The sequence below is a fragment of the Lampetra planeri genome, chromosome 28 (assembly GCF_965212315.1).
Source record: "Lampetra planeri chromosome 28, kcLamPlan1.2.h2, whole genome shotgun sequence".
In the NCBI taxonomy this organism is placed as follows: Eukaryota; Metazoa; Chordata; class Hyperoartia; order Petromyzontiformes; family Petromyzontidae; genus Lampetra; species Lampetra planeri.
The window spans coordinates 11,170,697-11,187,296 of NC_136134.1; the positions used below are offsets into that span (position 1 = coordinate 11,170,697).

General features: G+C 51.0%; 1 long non-coding RNA gene across 1 annotated transcript in view; it reads right to left on the minus strand.

The window, feature by feature from the left end:
* The window catches only part of LOC144728457 (uncharacterized), an 18,543-nt gene extending 2,736 nt beyond the window's left edge, over nt 1-15,807 (minus strand). Inside the window, exon 1 of the long non-coding RNA XR_013587523.1 lies at nt 11,335-15,807. This is a non-coding gene — a long non-coding RNA (uncharacterized LOC144728457). The remainder of the gene's footprint in view (nt 1-11,334) is intronic.
* Nucleotides 15,808-16,600: the final 793 nt, after the last annotated feature.

A 16,600-nucleotide genomic window follows, 5' to 3' on the forward strand; every position in this document is an offset into this window, starting at 1 on the left:
TTTGGTGAAGCGGTGCATTTACCAATGGTAAATGTTGTGGGTTTAATATCCAAAACACCGGTGTGCTGTACTAGTCACGAATTGGCATGTTTTGTTTACGTGACAAACCTTACTAAGTGGCTGTGTCGGGTGGTGGCGAGTTTAACGACGCATTTATATTTTCGTGATCCAACCCCAAAACCTCCGTTATGAAACGTCACTTAGGCTGTCGTGTTGATCTCGTGCTCATAAACTGCACATGCGTTGCGAGTGACGCCTCGTTCATTGACTAGATGGACGGCTGTCAAAATTAAACAAAAAAATGTGTTAAACATAAACCAAGCATGTTTTGAGCTGCATTGACAGAGTGGTGCACAAGCTCAGATAAATAATAAATACACATTTTTGAAACAACAACAAAAACCCACGGGTGGATTTTTTTGTTTCGTATCATTCAAAGTCGTTTTCTTTATCTGGATAATATCTTGAGATGGAACATCCTGTTCTGCAAGGGTGTTTCCATGCAGTGTGTGCCCACGTGTCCCTGCTCCGACAGTGTCACTCACACGCACTGTGCCTCTGCAAACCGCCTGGAGAGACGGAGCCGTGAAATGAGCTCGTGTGCAGCTGCTGGTGGATCGTTGCATCCCAGAAAATGAGAGATGGTGACGTCAGGGGCAGGCGTTCATCTTGCAGTGGATTGATCATATTCGACGATGATCATCACCATGATGACAGTAGATTCTATGTCAAGGCCAACAACAAACCCATGTTGCCCTTGTGTGTGGGACCCCGTTGAACCTGAGCAAGAGATGACGTAAAGTCCGTGATGTGTTTGCGCTGTGTAAATGTCATGGCAAGCGAACCCGCGTGAACCGTAGTGACGGCCACGGCACAAACGCAACACAAACCACACAGACAAGTTTGGCCAGTACACATGGGCTCAGCGGCCATGGTAGGGAACACACACTCCTCAAAATGGTTATGCCCCACACCCTCTGTTTTCGAGGAATGTAAGCAGGGAGGGCTGATGATTTGAAGACAACTTTTATTGTGTTGGTGTCTCTCTCCCCAGTTTGTATTCTGAGTGACCTCTCGGCGTCAGGTCACCAGCTGGGTCTCTCGCAGAGCAGTGCAACCCCTTGTTCGTGTTAGAGAACGGCCCGCGGATGTGGATATCACAGAGTTACCCCTGAGATCCATTCAAGCGACCTCCAGTCCACAGGGGGGGGGCAGTAGCTTTTCATCCACCCTGCCATCACATGACAGTCAAAGTAACGTGTTTAATTCTCAAGAGTTGTAACTCAACCAAATGCGATGTGTTGTGTTTGTTTGTGTTTGTTTGTGTGTTTGTGTGTTTAGTTACTGGTGGGGAGCGGTAGTGCAGTGGTTAATGCGTTACGACCCGAGTTCGATTCCCCACTCACGGCCAACAACAGTAACCATTATCTGAACCGTTCCTGAGCTTCCCCTAGGTCGACTCAGCTTCAAATGAGTCACTCGGGAGACAAAGGCAGCTTGGGTGTAGTGCTGGCCACCCACCCCCTCTTGTGCCATGCCGGCCTTTATAAGTGCTTCTCGCTAACAGCACTTGCCCCTACAGCCTGTTACAGGCTATCGGGGACATCTTTGTCTTTGACAGTCACCAGTGGCCGGGCTGCCACCATCAACTCGCGACACGTGACGCGAACCGACGTTAATTCCTGGCGGCTGCGTGGATTCAAACCCAGGATCTCAGCGCTCTCCTCTGCCACTTGGCCACCTCTACCTTGGCAATGTTTTAACTCACCAGAAACACAGGTTTGCCCCTGCTGACGAAGCTGCGCTGAGCGCACCCGGTGTTGTATCTCGGAGGATAAGCGCCATTGTTTACCCTGGTTAGCACCGGTTTGGGGCACTGCCTGCGAATGGCATGCGTTGCGGGCCTGTGTGTATGTACTGTACGTTGAACCTTTTTCGCACCGTACGTAGCCAACCGTGCTAATGGAGGTGCAGTGCTAGTCGGGCCTGGGCTGGGCCGCAGAGAGGTCCAGGCGATGTCATACAAAGGGCCCTCACAGTGACCACCTTCGTGATGACCTCATGATTTGCATCGTAATTAGACTTGGCATATATCCTCAATAATCAGCGTGGAGCAGTTGTTATGTTTGTATCACCGAATAAAAATGTTGACATTTAATTATTTTTAAAAGTTATTTGCCCGCGCCGACTCTTGTTCCGTGACACGTACTTTGTTTAACATTCACGAACGTCTGTGCACTGGTTTTTATTAGTTCTGCGACGCTGTCGCTTTAGCTCCGATTCATATTTACTTTATTGTCGTGCTCGTGTTGTTGTTGTTGTTGTTGTCTGCTAAGCGACTGATTTTGTTATTTCCGTGGCCCAAGTGATTCTTGCAACTTAGACTCTAACCTTGGCCTCTTGAGGTCTCACCCGGTTTGACGAAATCGACGATGAAGATGACCTTAATATCAGAATCAAAATATGTATTTATACTGGAGGAATCCGATGAGCTATGGAGCTCTTTTTCTCACGCGTTCAATAGGGGCACAGGGTCAGAACGTTCCAACGAGAAACAACACGACAACACAACACCACGATAGGAGTGGAAAGTACCGGAAAGGTAGAACACAAATAGCACGAAGGCCCCTCTGTCGCCACCTCCTCGAGGGGGCCCTGAAGTGCAAGGCACAGGAGCCCCACGGCGGAGGAGGGGGCCCTGAAGTGCAAGGCACAGGAGCCCCACGGTGGAGGAGCCCCACGGTGGAGGGGGACCACGTGGCCGGCGGAGGAGGTGCCCCAGTCCCGGTGAATGACTCCGACTGACCGGAACCGGCCAGAAGCGACGCAGGGTCAATGAACTTTTGTTCGTGTAATGAAAATTCTCAGCTGATGTTGTTATGTTTGTGATGATGGTGATGGTGGTAGTCGTGGTGGTAGTGGTGGCAGTAGTGGTAGAAGGTGGCAGTGATCATGGTAATGGCGGTGGCAGTGGTTGTGGTGCTAGTAGTGGTCATAGTGGTGGTAGTGGTTGTGGTGCTAGTAGTGGTCATAGTGGTGGTAGTGGTTGTGGTGCTAGTAGTGGTCATAGTGGTGGTAGTGGTTGTGGTGCTAGTAGTGGTCATAGTGGTGGTAGTGGTTGTGGTGCTAGTAGTGGTCATAGTGGTGGTAGTGGTTGTGGTGGTAACAGTGGTGCTGCTAGTCGAGACAGACTTGCCAACCCTCCCCTTCTAAGAGCTAGGCTGTTGATTCTAAACCCATTTTACCGCGTATACATTTTTCAAAAGCGACCACACGGCTTGTCAATCTTTGCTTTAAAGAGGAGCAGCCTATCGCTTACATCTGTAGAGTTGCCAGGTATACAGCAGCAGCAGCGGGTAACGAGCAAACAGGACGCAGCGATTCGTAAAAGTTGACCTGGAGAAGAGGTGGTGGTGGTGGTGGCGGTGGCGGCGGTGGAGGTGGTGGTGGTGGTGGTGGTAACCGGTGATGGCCAAACATCCTAAAAGTTGAAAAAGAATTAACTCCAAATTATTTTATTGGGATTACGCAAAGCGGCATCGCCCCCTAGTCCAAAAATCGTGGCAGGTCCCTCCTGAATAAAGAGCTGAGACTCCGTGCTGAGGCTGTCCTGGGTAAACAACAATGGGTAAACAACAATGGGTAAACAACAATGGGTAAACAACAATGGGTAAACAACAATGGGTAAACAACAACAACGGGTAACTCGAGCCACGATACAAACTCCACGGCGTCGTCGAGACCGGCTCAGTGCCTTCACGAAGCCCACGGTCCACCCGAAACCACATCACACCATGTCAGCAGCAGGTGCGGATCGGTGATGATGCACAAAAGGAAAATTCTAAACTCTCCAGCCGTGTGGTCATCCAGACCTGGAGACCATAGCACAACGTGTAGCAGCGACCACCACCACCTGCACCACCTGCACCACCTGCACCACCCCGTGCGAGGCGGTTGTCGATATCTAACGCTTCGGTTTGGCCATGTTTGTTTGTTGTAGTACAGAGTTAGACTGATGGCCTTAATCTAAGTTGTCTTGTGGTTGTTGTTGTTGTTGTTTGACTTGCATCCCACTGGGATTTTTGCACACAGTCTTGGTGTATGGTGCTTTTTCTGCAATATTTTGCTGTCTTTTCTTGGATTTTCTGTTTGCACATAGTCACTTTAAGATGTTTTCTTGTTCATGTTTTTGTTTTTTTGTTTGTTGCGGTTTGCACCCGATTCAAGAGCCGAATGGCTCACAGGGCTATACCTAAAAAATGAACTTGAACTTGAACGCCACTATCCAGGCTCAAATCCTGCTTGGTGTTCCGCGACGCGATTACACGCACGGCATCCCATGCAGTCTTTGTACAATGCACTGTGTATTTAGGTCTCTTTTATTGCCTACGCATTCCTTTGTATTTGCATAAATCACATCCCACCCACTCAATGCCTGCGCCGTGGGCTTCATTCCTGTGAGCCTGTGCGTCTTGATTAACCTGTTCCGCTAGAGAATGCGAGCTTGGTTGGGTTGAAGTTCGTAGTTGCGGGCTATATCGAGATAGAGCCCAGAACAGACGTCGATCGATCGGTACTCCCCCCCTCCCCTCCCCCGTTGAGCAGGTGAAGAGTAACCAAAACAAACCCCACGCGACCCACAGCGGTAGTGCTGCAGGCTGGGTTGTTGCCAGACCGCGTGACCCACACTGGTGGTGGTGGTGGCTGGGTTGTTGCCAGGCCGCGTGATCCACAGTGGTGGTGGTGGTGGCTGGGTTGTTGCCAGGCCACGTGACCCACAGTGGTGGTGGTGGTGGCTGGTTGTTGCCAGGCCACGTGACCCACAGTGGTGGTGGTGGAGGCTGGTTGTTGCCAGGCCGTGACCCACAGTGATGGTGGTGGTGGCTGGGTTGTTCCCAGGCCGGCCGTGTGACCCGCGCGGAGGGTGGCGACGGCTTGGGGCAGGCGTCGATGATCCAGCAGCGGATAGATCATGTCCGACTATGACCGCACGCGAGTAGATTCATGCAAATCGCTGCCGCGACAATTTGCGCGGCTTTTTCCGGTGATTTTTACGGCCACATTTTCATACACACACACACAGGGTGTGCGGAAACTTGTAAAGATTTCCACTTAAGTGGCCACATAAGTGGCAAATCCTTACAAGACTGTTGGGGCAAGTGTTGTTACGTGGAAATAATTCCACACATGCGCACGTGTGTGGGGAGCGGTGGTGTAGCGGTTAGCGCACCGCGCTACAGACCTGGCGACACGAGTTCGATTCCCATTCATGGCCAAGATCGATGATGATTATCTGAACCTGTCGTGGGCCTCTCCGAGGCTGACTCAGTCCCAAATGAGTACCCAGTGCTGTGTTGTGTGAACATCGCCACTGGGGATACAAAGACGGCCGGGAATGGTGCTGGCCTTGGGGGGGGATTTTCTAATGAACAATAGGGAGGGGGCACTTATGTTCACCGCTGACCTCGAGCCAGCGTTTCGAAATTCCTCATTCACATGGCAGGAGACCGGACGGGAGCCAGAGGACACACGTGGGCTGCCTCGTGACGTTTTAGATTCAGGACCACCGCCGTCTCGTCTTCACTGCGCAGTGCATTGCGGCTCTTGAAATATTGAGAAGTTTGTTTTACCGAATTCGAGAAAAAAAATGTCTCTCATTGTTATTTTGCTTGCCGACCCCTGGCTCAGACCGATGCCTCATGAATAGTGTTCAGTTTCTATAAATAAATCACCTTTATAAATAAATCACGTTTGTCTTCATTTAACGCCCTCTCGCCCACCTACCGCTGATGCAACCGCGCGCGTGTGAATCTGCGATGAGAGCGAATCGATAGCCAGAGAGGACGATCCCAGCTCCCTGCAGTGGGATGAAGGTCAACGCGTGGAGGTGGAACGAGAGAGCAGGGTGAGGAGGGGAAAGAGAAGGGTGAGGGGAGAGGGGAGGGTGAGGAGGGGAGAGAGGAGGGTGAGGAGGGGAAAGAGCAGGGTGAGGAGGTAAGAGAGGAGGGGAGAGAGGAGGATGAGGAGGGGAGAGTGGGGGGTGGTAGGTTGGGGTGAGGAGGGGAGAGAGGGGTTCACGTGACTAAAGAAGAAGAGGTGAGAGTGCGAGTGATAATGTGAGAGCTAAGGCGGGAAGAGGGTAATGAGAGACAAAGCGATGGTGATGAGGGAGGAGAGGCGATGATGGTGACAAGGGGGCGTCATGCCTCTCGCTTGATTGTGTTTACGCGGTACGGTAAGAATCGTTCGGCCTCAAGATGATTTACCCCTCGAACCCCCCACCGCGAGCCTTGAACCTATTCACACCGTGACCTTTAACCCCGCGGGTTTGCGCAGGCCTCATCCTGAGTGTGTGCTCAGCCGTGGTTCCGCATGGCTCCCCTCTCAGGAACACAGCCAGCGCCCGCTTTTTCTTCGAGATGACAAATCAAACAAAACCTGCCACGTTCCTCCATCTATCACGGCCGCCCCTCTCATGGCGCTATCAGCGTCGTGTCACGAAATGAACGTGTCCATTCGCGACCCTCGTACAGCAAGGACATCGCCCTGTATGAAGAGAAGAGCCCATGGATGGAGATTTCACAGCACTTCTTCCGAGATCACTTTTCACGTCACCTATTTTAACCACACAAGAGGGGGGGGGGGTATCTGCTGCAATTTCCCAATTGCCCTTCCTAGAGAGAGATATGTTTGTCACTTGTCAGTCAAGCTGAAATGTTTACCTGTCAGATCTGAAAGTTTGTAACAATTTAAACGAAAAAGCCAAATTTAACGTTGCCTTCTCTGTGTGCAGTTTTTGAACACCGGGCACTTGACACTTTGCGAAGCTGGTTTTAACCACCGGTGATCAGAACCCGGATTTGAACCGAGGCCTTGCGGAACGCTGGCAGCTCAGTTGCCTCTGACCCCTGAGCCACTCGGCCACCTGTACCATATGCGCCTCTGAGCTGACGCGATGGGATAATTTTTTCCGTAAACACGGCGCTGCCTCGTGCACACATGGGGCCGTGCCGAGACAGATGTGGCGGTGGGGGCAGCTTCAACACCTAGGTTCCCAACAAAGAAATTCCACATTCTTGTGGCCGGATGCAGTCTGTTCCTACCCCTAACTCTGACACCAGCCCAACAGGTAGACTGGACACAAGTATCAGAGGTTTTTCCCCAGATTTTTGGAAGAATCTGAAAAATGTAATCTGAATATCAGGTTTGAAGTTTTCGTGACTGCAGGAATCCATAAAGGGACTCCTTTCCATCTCTGAGCTCGCCTACTTACCCTTGGGTGACACCCACCTCACACCTGTATATAACCTCTTGTTGCAACAGCCCTTTCTTGTTCAGCAGTTCTACTGCTGTATCTTTCTACCTGATGACGATTCCTCGTGTTGCAATCGAAACGCCGTGATTTATTATTTATTTTTCTACCTACGTTACTTTACCGAAATAACCAAAGAGTCTGAATATCAGGCTTAGACAACATTCATAATAGAGGTTGTTTGGGTTTTTTGGTCCCAAAAGCCCACGTGTTAAACTGATTTAGACAACATTGCCTGATCTAATATTTGATTCTAAAGCCGGAAGTGACGTCACGGCTGTGATGTCACGTCCATGCTAAACCTACCAACAGGAGCAGCACGTGGCATATCGGGTGATCTTTATTTTCACGAAGACAACTCACATGAGCACGCAGTGGAAATGATCCCAAAATCACGAAACACTTGGAAGATTGTCCTTAAACAAAAACACAACAGGTAGGGCCCGACTCGATTAAAGAATCAATACATTATTTACCATCTCAATCGGATTATTCAGAGCTGTTTTGCCATCAATTTTGTACAGTTTTTGCGTGCGGCACCAATTGCCTAAATGTAAAAAAAAAATCTGATATTCCACGCATGTAATTAGCATACTTTGTAACAACATCGATTCTTACACACGGGACTCAATGCGTGTTACGTGAGCCTTGACTATCAACTCAATCGACGACACCACGCCGAGGTAAACCCTGGGCGAATTCGAGCCATGTCGTCCGTCACAGCGCAGCGATGGACCTTGAGAGAAAATAAAACCATCGCGGGTCACGTGTACTTTGCTCCCAATCCTAACTTTTAACAACTGCCAAGCGTAACCACGTAGCCAATGATTAAGTCGATTTGAAACGCATTTACATTTAATGCAACCGTTCAACCACAAACGGGTCTTTCCGGCCAAACCCCACAAGGTCATAAAATAATAAATAAACGGACAATATCCTCTTTAGACACCAAAATATTCAATAAAATGCTCGAGGCCATCGGTCTGCGCACCCTTCCGGATCAACGTTTTCCCGGCAGCGTTTCTTTCAGGGAATAAACTGCAGATCGGTCGCAACTTCCCCGAGTTTCACCAGCGGTGAGGTGGCCTGTTAAACAAATACCCTCGAGTCGCAAGCCTGAGCCGTCGACGATCAGCCGGCATGGCACGCGAGGTCAGCACCACCGCTATCTCCTTGGCGTAGATATCACGACTGCACGCGACACCGGGATGCTCATGTCAGGCCAAAATGCAACCGGCGAAGGCCGAAGAAGACGGGATCAGACACGGTGATCGGGAAGCTAAACCCGAGCGACCGGGATCGTAGCGCGCCGCTTGCGACACCGGCGCCCTGTGACGATGTGACCATCAAACAACTGAAAAGTGAAAAAAAAGGTGAAAAGGCGGCCTGGCAGAGTGCTCGAGATGGGGTGACGGGGTTATGGAGTTATGTGGTAGGGATACTCAGCTGTTGGTCTAAATCCACTGGGAAAGGGGGAGACAGGGGGTAGGGGGTACACAGGCTGCGGCACGATTACCGTGCAGGAGGGGTGTCAAAATTGCGGTGACCAAACGCACGACCTTGCTTCTTTGTGCTGCAACACCAGGAGGCACCAGGTTGGTTTTCCCACTGCAAGAAGCCAATCCGTGCCGCCGCAGGTGATGCAGTGATGCACACGAACTCACGCACACTCAACGACAAAAATTCCCATGTAGCCACACCAATTATTGGGAAAAGCACCTATGAATAGAGGAACAAGTGGGTTTTGTGGTCAGCACCATGTCCTCTTGCCACCTTTGTCTCCCCACTACTGTTGTTTAAACCCTGTAATCGGTACTCATTTAAAACGAAGCGGATCTAGGGGAGGTCCAGGACACGTTCTGATACCTCTTGTGACTGATGTTCACAGTGGCCAGGAATCAATCTCAAGCAAACAGGCTCATAATAATGATTAAAATTATTTAGCGCGTTTAATATTCGCAACATTTTTACAATGCAGGGCTATCACGAAGGCAGTGTGTTTCACAGGCCTAGTCCAGTGGTTAAGAAGTAGGAGGGTCCGATTGCTGTACGTGTGTCATCGCAATTGAGTCATTTGTTGTGAAATCTTTGAACTTTGGACCATGGCACGGACACACAATGGCCTTCTCCTTGCGAATGACGCCAGTAGATCTGTAACGTCTGCCGTGTGTGAAGCAGCAAAGCGCGTGGAGTATTTCACTGCTAATGCCGCACCGCCGCAGTTATGACCGGGGCTACCCGCCAGAGTCGAACCGCGAACTTCTGCAGCAACGAGCTGCGAACGCGCTACCGCTGCGTCGCGTCGCCGTCAAATAATCTATGCTTTTAGTTTTTATGGAAATTCTATGCAAATGTGGTACTCTTGTTATATTTAGACTTTATCCGGGAACAAGTCTGCCCAAGTGAGAGAGTAAACGTTGGTCTAACACGTAATAGTAGAAGGCTTTCGCGACCAATTTTATCCACGACAAAGCTTCTATTTGGATTAGATCGTGTAAATATGAATGTGTCGTTAACCCGCCACCACCCGACAGAGTCAATCAGTAAGGTTTGTCACCTAAACAAAACGTGCCAATTAGCAGAGGTGGGACAAAGTCATTGTTATGCAAGTCCAAGTCGAGTCGCAAGTCATCAAATTCATGACTCGAGTCTGACTCGAGTCCAAGTCACATGACTCGAGTCCACATCTCATAGGTGGGACAAAGTCATTGTTATGCAAGTCCAAGTCGAGTCGCAAGTCATCAAATTCATGACTCGAGTCTGACTCGAGTCCAAGTCACATGACTCGAGTCCACATCTCATAGGTGGGACAAAGTCATTGTTATGCAAGTCCAAGTCGAGTCGCAAGTCATCAAATTCATGACTCGAGTCTGACTCGAGTCCAAGTCACATGACTCGAGTCCACATCTCATAGGTGGGACAAAGTCATTGTTATGCAAGTCCAAGTCGAGTCGCAAGTCATCAAATTCATGACTCGAGTCTGACTCGAGTCCAAGTCACATGACTCGAGTCCACACCTCTGCCAATTAGTAACTAGTTTAGCACACCGGAGTTATGGAGAGTAAACCCACAAAAATAACAACAATACCTTTATTATCGAGACAATGAACAATAAGAAACAACCAAAATCAGGGGGAAAACAAGTGGGGGAAATAATCGATTATTGACCCAAGTCGAAATAATTGAGCATTTTACCAAGTCGAAATAATCGATTATTGTACCAAGTCGAAATCATTGATTATTGTACCAAGTCGCAATTATTAATTGTTGTATCAGGTCGAATTAATCGATTATTGTACCAAGTCGAATCACAACACTTCATTGAATCGCCAGGGAGTGAGATCTGGGGGTTGAATCATCACACCCCATGCGAAAAGATCCCCCCTCTAGCAAACTAAAACTCATGTCCAAGTGCCGTTAGCGAGAACCTATTAAGGCCAGCGCAATGCATTATGGGGTGGCGTGGCCAGCACGACGCCCGGCCACGTTTGCTTCCCCCGTGTTGACATTCAGGCATGGCACTCATATACTGCTGAGTCAAACTAGAGCAAGCTCAGGACCGGTTTAAATGTTCGCCGCTGTTAATGGTCGCCCGCGGGAATCCAACTGGGGGCACATGGTTGCAGCGCATTGCATCATCCACTGCTCTAACCGCTCCCCAGTGAACACATGCGAGTCAACTACAAACTATTTGACTTTACTAGGTAAGGCTCGCTGAGCTGAATATCTCTTTTTGGAAGCGACCTGGCCACAAATGATAGCTCGCTTATCACCATGTGGAAATGTATAGCAGCCAAGCACTCTAAACGCGTGATGTTGATTCTAAAAGTGGTGGGAAAAACCGGAGGACCCAGAGAAAAAAATCCACACGACCACGCGGGAGAGAGAGAGAGACAGACAGACATGCAAACTCAAAATATACAGCAGCAGGCGACAGGGTCGGGAACGAACCCACGACCTCCTGTGTAGCAGGCGACATCGTGAACGCACAAGCACTGACAGGTGGAGACGTGGCCGAATACCTCCAGGTGGTGTTACATTAAACACGAGGACGAGGAGGGCAGCTCACGGTCACGACGGGCCTCCTGACCCCCACCCTTCCCCCTCACCCCGCGGTCGCCCGCGCGTGACATTCTACCGCTCCGCTGCTCTCTGTTCGGCACGGCAAAGCTAAAATTGAACGCGCAGGGGGCCACAGATGACGCTGTGAGTGAGTGGGTGAGTGTGTGAGCGCGTGTGTGTGCGGCACACACACGCACACACACTTGTTCCCCGCACCGCGCTATGAACCCAGCGACCTGGGTATCATTCCCGGCCACAGCCAACCTCAGCGGCAAGTGGCGTCGGGAGCGCGGGTTGAGTTGGCCCCTAAATGTGGCGCCTGGGCCAGTGTGGAAACAAACGTCACCGCTCGCAGGCGACAAAGGTGGCTCGGCCTGGCGTTGTCCACACCACCCCCATTGCCTCGGCCTTGACGGAGCGCTCGCTCGCAATATTTAGCAAACCGGTCCAATCGGAGATGTATGTGTCCTCTCTGCGTTCACACCATCACCACCACTCATCATCATCATTGCAGCGCTGAATGTCTCCCCGCACCTCTCAGCGAAGACTTTGGCAAACCTCGCCATTTTCAAGCGGTTGATCTTGTAGATAGTGAGCACGGCGCTGCTGCTTTCTGGGAGCTGTTTGGGGGAGGTCTGGACTGCCTACCCCCAGTGCAACCAGAGCAGCTGCATGAGCCACAGTCCTGAGCCTCACCTGATATCCCATGGCCATTGACAGCAGAGGGAAATCTGCCAACCGCAGCTACAAGCGATGTTCAAATTCAAGCGATGTTCAAACGAGACCAGGCTACTGTGGATTTAAGTGGGGTCATGGCTGGATGCCCACCCCCACAGTGGAAGGGCTGCAGGCAGATGATAAGCTGGTGGTGAGGGGACAGATCAGCTGCGCGCTAGATTGTGGTGTTCATGACTTGAGTGCATTCGTTCAGAAGATGTTTTTTCGTGGACCTGCCATGCACTGAAGATGTTGCGTGGATGTGCCGATGAGTCCCCATTATTCGAGAAACCTCCCATAGCTGCCCCAGTGAAATGTCCATCTGGTTCAGATACAACGGCAGGCACATTGAAGACCGGATACGGTTCAGGGATGGCGTCCGACTGATCAGCCATATTATTACGTGTGGTGATCACTTGGTAATCGCTGCTCACTCTTAGGAAGAGCTGGAGACTGCTTCTGGACCTGGAGACATGCCTCGCAATCACCTCCATTGCCACGACTTCTCCGTGAGGAACGGGGCGAGGTTGGAGGAGTTACAATTCTTTGGCAGTGTGCTCATGACCAGCTCTCGTTTGCAGCTGGATTGTCATCTGGAGTTTGTGCTGAAGATACTTGGCGCAGTTTCACGCGAAACCTCATATCCAATTGCTCAATGTGGTTGTGAAGAATTCCTAAACTCACTGTCGAGCGAGCTGGAATGATTTTTTGACGCGTCGTTCGAACACTTGTCAGACGTGAACTCGCACGTGTTAAAAGTGGGTGCGATTTCCGTACGAGATCAGAGACGCGTGATTTTATTTTCACGATGAATGTGGAATTGTTTCCAATGTTGCTGAAAAGCGGCTGGCAACGACAGCCAACCTGGCATCAGGAACCAGGCCCAAAATACCCGTCCCCCACCCTGCTCACACGAGCACGGGAAAGTTGTTCATCTCTGTCAGTGGCGGAATGTCCACATTTCCATGGAAGGGGCCAGGTAATCCGCGTGTCAATCAATGCTGAGAAAGCACACGACGACGATGCTGGGCCCCAACAGGTGTCTGCTAAAACAACCTCCGCAAGTAACCTTGCCGAGGCTTAAATTAACATCTCTCTCTCTCACGGTGTGTTTATATTTTTCAAGGCTAAAAACAGCTGTGTTGTCAAATGTACCGCTGCTACAACGGCGACGCGTTTGTTCCCTGCTGGGGTTCAACTGGGTTGGCGTCCGGCCTGACCAACCATCCCACCTCTCCGCAGACCCCCCCTCCCTCCACCCCCACGACGTCAACACCGCACGCCCCATCGGTCCACGCGACACCCTTCCACGTGAGCACTGGATGACGTGAGCAGCAGCGTGGCCCGCGTACGGATGTTTGGTCTTCAACAAACGCGAGCAAAGCGCGCAACGTTCACGGTCATGTCTCCGCCCCCGCCAATTGGCAATGTCCCGCGTTCGCGTTCGCGCGAAGAGATCGCACGAACGAGGGGCAGTGCCTGTAGGTCGACGTTTCAAGCGCCGTGGCCATTTTCAGGAACTGCAGAGGCTTCGTCGGGGTCGTTGCGCCGAGCAGCACGCGGCACGGCCTGAGCACGCGTCAGAGAGCTGTACGCCAGCAGCAGCAGCAGCAGCACAACAGCGACTACAACAACATCAACAACAACAACAAAAACCCGACGCAGCCCGTAAGGCCACGCGGACAGTTTTGCTTTTACGTTCCAAATGAAGTACAGGGCAGCAGTCACCCCGCCGCGCGTGGCATTCCGCCGGTGGTTTGTGGAAATTTACTTATCGGTTAGTTCGGTGAATCAGTCCTTCTCTAGAATTTAAACGTAATGAAAACCACCAAAACCGTCACACCCCACAGCCACGTCACGCACACGCACACGTGTGTCAGCCCGTGTGGGTGTGTGTGCTGGCGGGGGGGAGGGGTTCTACACACCTTCGACACTTCACGTGGCCTCAAAGTGCACCTAGCCTGGCACAAGCGCTGGCCGCGGCGACGTCACCGCCACTTATTGGCGAAGGTCCTCCGGCTGGCTCGTCATTGTGCTCGACCTGCAAGCATCCCACGCTCGCAGGATTCTTGTAGGAAGAGTCGGAGACTAGTTGAGATCCTTACCCTTGCGTGCCACGAGGTTTTCGTTTTCGATTCTTGATTTTTCTTTTTTTAAATGCGTGAAGATGTTTCTGTGTTTTGTTCCTGAGGCTCACGGGTAGAATGCACGGGACAAAATAAAAGCACAATGACAGCACAGGCGATGAGAGCAGAACGACAACGCAGACACGCGGGGTAGATGGGACACGTGGGACGCGATGAGAGAGGCGGCACGCACACGGAGGTTCAAGCGAGGACACGGAGGTTCAAACGAGGACACGTCAAAAGGAACTCCCATTATGGGAACTGGTCACACGTCCACCCCCTGTGGGCAATGACACCGCGGAGGAGGAGGAGGGAGCTGGGCTGCATTAGATCAATGACTCACTCCTGCCCCCTCCTGCTCCACCACCCGGCCATTGTCCAAGGGAGAGCCTCACCCCCACCATAGGAATGAGGAATTTCCACCTGCGGCTCGTGGGGTGTTCGAGCAGGCACGCCTCTGTGTGTGTGTGTGTGATGAACTTCTGTCGCACCGTACGTAGCCAGCCGTGCTCGTCTGGGGTGCGGGGAGAAGGACAACAACAACAACAAACACAACAACAACAACAAACACAACAACAACAACAAACACAACAACAACAAACACAACAACAGCAACAAACACAACAACAACAACAACAAACACAACAACAACAACAAACACAACAACAACAACAGGCAGTTTGTGTTTAGTTTGTTGTCCTTCCCCAACGACCACTGTGACCACAGACTTATAGCCAATCATTGGCCAGAATCTATCCCATCACAGGCTGCGCTCGCGTTCCAGTTGATGACATATGAGAGCGTTTAGGGGTTAGCGTTCGAGTTTAGGATTATGTGTTAGGAAGATTATTGGTTATGGACAGGGTTTTGGGTTGAGGGTAGGTTTAGGGTTAAAGATTAAGGTTAGGGTTAGTGTTTAGGGTTAGGCATGAGGATTTGGGTTCGGAGTTAGTGTTCGAGAGTTAGGGGTCAGTGGTTCTTGATAAGGGGCTGCGGGATTTAGAGTCAAGGGAGTCAGGGCTACGGTGAAGGGTTTGACGTTAGGGATGTAATCGTCGAACTCTCAACTCCGTGCTTACGTGTGCTGCGGCGAGCCTAGTTGTGTTCTCGGAGATGTTGACTACCTTGCCTGATGTACAGGAGGTCGTGGGTTCGATCCCGACCCTGACACCTGCTGCTGTATATTTGGAGTTTGCGGTGTCTCTCTCCCCGTGGTCGCGTGGATTTTTCTCCGCGTCCTCGGGTTTTCCCCTCCACGTTTAGAATCAACATCACCACGCGTTTAGAGTAGTTGGCTGCTATCAATTGCCACTTGATAAGCTATTTCTTTGAGCTATCGTTTGTGGCGAGGTCGCTTCTGAAAAAGACCTGTATAGCTCAGTGAGCCTTACCTTGTAAAATAAAAACATGTTTTATTTAGTTCTAGCTGTGGGTCGCGATGAACAACGCAAAGCTACGTGGCACGGTCCGCACTACCTGACACCACACACACACACTACACACACCACACCACACACAGCCCACACACACATACACCACACACACCACATACACACACACACACCACACACACCCTACACACCACACACACACACACCACATACACCACACACACACCACACACCACACACACACACCACACACACACCACACACACCACACAAACCACACACACACACCACACACACCACACACACACCACACACACCACACACACCCCACACACACACATACACCACACACACACCACACATACAACACACAAACACATACACCACACACACCACACACCACACACACACACCACACACACACCACACACACCACACACACACACCACACACACACATGCACGTGCACCTGCCGTTCGCTCCATTTCCCCGTCAATATAACACAATCCGCACCAGTCGTGGCTGAACACTCCTCCTGTTTCTCCTACTCCTCCTAGTTCTCCTGGTTCGTGTACGCGTTGTGTTGACCTCCGGAAGCCTCACCGAGCCCGGGGGGGGGGTGTTGGTGGGGGCGACGCCACTCTGAGTGATTTGCAGTTAAATTTTCAGCTTTGAGATGTTTGGTCAAAGCCAATTACATTGTGTGGGGTTTGTTTTTCTTTGCTACAACAGGAAACCAGAGAGCCCGGTAGACACCCCACGCAGAACAGGGCGGGAGGAGCGTAGAAACTACGCACGCAAAGAATCGAACTCAGGCCCTTCTCGCTGTGAGGCACGAACGTTGCCACTGAGTGTCCAGCCTGCCGCCCGAACCGCCGAGCCACGACGCGCATGCGGAAAGCAGAAGAGGAGCACCTCACGACAAATTGTGCAAAGCACACAGCATCGGTGTACGGTGTTTTTTTTCTGCAATATTTTGCTGTCTTTTCTTG